Genomic DNA, 3,262 nt, shown 5'->3' on the forward strand with positions numbered 1-3,262 from the left:
GGAAGATGACGTTTTGAATTTACTTTACCAAAGGATAGTACGGATGTAAGAGATTCTACAGGATTAAAGATCCATTTCGTGCGCTCAGCACCCTTTTGGAGTCCTTCAGGATAGCTTCATTCAGAAGCGACGATGAGTTGTTCTCCTCTTCCGGTCTTATAATGACCACTTCAGCTAGTCGTCTGCCTTCAAGGCACTGCCGAACTCTTCGAGGGACTTCTTGTTCATCCCAAAAAGAGCATCCACCGCATAAATACCCTAAAGGGGGACATCTTCGTCTTTCTATCCCGTCATACCGTTGACGAGGGTGTACAACCCTGCGCAATTGTCTACGGTAGACACACCCTGGGTCAAGGTCGACGCCCGGCGTCTTGAAGATAACACATGGCTTCGCCGTCTCCTCTTTAAAGAGGTTTTACGTCGAGACCAGTAAGAATATGCAAACGGCGTCGCCCAGTGTTCCCACTACCTGCACAATCGGGGCCTTGGTAAAAGAGCTGTTTATTTCGCAGTCTTCGTCCAGTGCTTAACATGCACTCCACGCGCAACCGAAGGTCCTTGCTCAAGAAGTCTCGGACCTCGTCCAACGATGCCACTCTTGGCATGTAGCGACTTTTTCGATAATTGAGCAGCGCTCGGTGGATTACGTGCCACTCCACGTTCAGCCCGCGAACGAAGCTCGGAACCCCTGTCCAATACACCTTCGGTGTTCGATAATTAGGATACTCCGAACTCTAGCACATTGCCCGTCCCGATCCAGTGCACGCGCCAATAACGCTTCGGCTTCCTAGTAGAGGTGGTTCATGACTCATTAGAGCTCCACCAAGTGACGTGCGCGTAGCGCCAGAGGTCTTCGATCTCCAATCGATCCATGATTCATGGTGTTCCAGCCATGCCATGCCAAGGATAAGGTCATAACTTGAATTTAAGTCTAACACCAAGCAGCATTCTACGCTATCAAAGTCAAGTAACATGACACCAAAGGTTACAGGGACCCTCGGCACCGTGACACATTTCTCCGTCGCTAAGCGAGTAGTGACGGTGTCACTCAACCGCGCTTTCAGCGCCTTGGCATACAGCTGACTTCCTTCTATCGTGGAGCGTCGATCATCATTGCCCAACACCCCGAAGTCGCTCAGTATCTTCTTAGGCTTTTCAAAGCCATTCACGGTCGCTTGCACGACCAGCAAGCCCGGCTTGCATAAACGTTCCGGGTTCAAAAGCATGGAGCTCTTCGTGGTTGAGCCACGCGCCCTCTACCTCTTTGAGGCTCAACAAAACCCAGCTCTTCCCCAGTAAGGCGCCCCGCGCCAACTGGGTGTTTTCGTGATGAACCAGACTGGTCAGAAGCCAGACGTTGATTCGATGTGCCTTGACGCACTTATCGCAGGGGACAACCAATCCGAAGGTAACGAATGTCTCCACAGACAAAACACCGTCAGGTGATCGAACGCTGCCCGGCAGCTCGAAGTTCTGTCTCCTCGTGCTCAGCATTGCTGAGATTCATCAGCTGAGACCTGCTCGACGAGCTACTAGATCGGTGACCTTCGTTCTAGACTCAGAACCAGTTCGGTGTAGCGGATCGTAATCCACTTACTCCAAGAGTGACAACAATATTAATTCAAGACTAATTAACTCTCGTTCAATACGTATACTGTATTTCTCTGTTTTATACGCGGCAAAACCGCCTATATCTAAATCGATAGGTTTGTCTATGTATATAGTAGAATTTAATTAAATGTATAGCTACCAGCCACACCACTTTGTGGTCACACAATTTTGTGTTACCCACGCCATTCATACCAGGGCACATGAAACCCTTTTATACGGAGGGTAAAGGAGTATACTGTAATAATTAATTTATTTCAACTAGAAGAGATCAGAAGTTTTATACAAAAGCAAACCAGCAGAATACGGTGGAAAAAACAAGAACATGGGTGGCACTCCTAAAAATATTCTCTTAAGACGACAACCGTGATGTTGTTGAATAACTTCAAAGGGGCTCGAGCATACAGTACAGTACAAAACGGGATTGTGCTTGATAATCACGAAAATCCCAGAAATCAAAAAGGAAAAGACAAATAAATCCTTTATACAGACTTTTTTGATGTTCAGCTACTTGGGCACTGCTTTAGTAGCAAAGTGCGTTTCTGAGTTGTGAACTTCAATTGAGCACTGGTTATCGACAGAACAAGAGCTTGGGGAAGGAATGCGAAGAAAACAACTCCTCAAGGGCAAGAGAGTGAGACTTTTCATTTCCAGAGTACAGCTTAAGGGACCAAGTTCAATGGGGGTAGTACTGTTCTGCATCAGCACTATCTTTGCCGCGCTCCCTGTAACTAAATCGAAATGGAAGAGATCCTCTTATTAGTTTTCCTCTGTGATTTTTTCCAGGGAATTTTCTATTGCGTTCAGTTTGCAAATCCCTAGAAACATGATTAACCTGTTACATTGCGTGGACTACTGCATCTCCCTTCTTAATAAACGCTTTACATTAGACACTGGATTCCAGTCCTAATTCAATAGACTCGTCAGCTGACTGCAAGGTGTGCATTCCAACCATCGTGCCGACTAAACGTTTGATTCGGTATCAATGCCACTTTCACTGCATCTTCAAAAGAAAACGGATGCAGACGGAAGCCTTCCTTTCTGACCACGCCAGTGCGGAGGCCCTCCATAAAGACGGTCAATGTTACCGCCTCGGGAAGAGGATCGGCTGCCATACTGGCGATGAAAGTACGCACACTCGGACAAAGTTTACCAATTCCGTCTTACCCTGTCGGGCGGCAAGGAAACACGATCGCACGCGATATGCCAGGTTAGGCGGCGAGAACACTCGTGAAAGCTGTAGCACAAGCTTCGTCCAGGAGGAAAACGCCGCTTCGACCCAAGTTCTGCACATGAGTGCCCACTCTCACGCTCGACCCCCGGGTTTAGAGACAGCTAGCATCACGCGCTGTTGCTTGGTCTGGAGCCAATGGACATTTCGTCCTCTCTCACCCAAATAAGGAGATTCTCTCCATCCTAACCCTCGAATGTCTTAACAGTCATCATGAGCGGCTTGGGTTGAAGGGGGTCATTCTTTGTCGACGGTGGTGTCATGGACGCAGACGACGCCGACATTTTCTGCTGTGGGTGCTCTAGCAAAGCATTCCATAGCTTAAAAACGCCTCTAATACGCGCTGATCGCTTCAGGTAACCGCTAAGCAAGGTGTTGCACGCTTTTAGAGCCAAGCCGAGACATCAGCTTTTTAAGCTCGTC

Source organism: Plasmopara halstedii, assembly GCF_900000015.1.
Source record: "Plasmopara halstedii genome assembly, contig: Scaffold_555, whole genome shotgun sequence".
NCBI lineage: Eukaryota > Oomycota > Peronosporomycetes > Peronosporales > Peronosporaceae > Plasmopara > Plasmopara halstedii.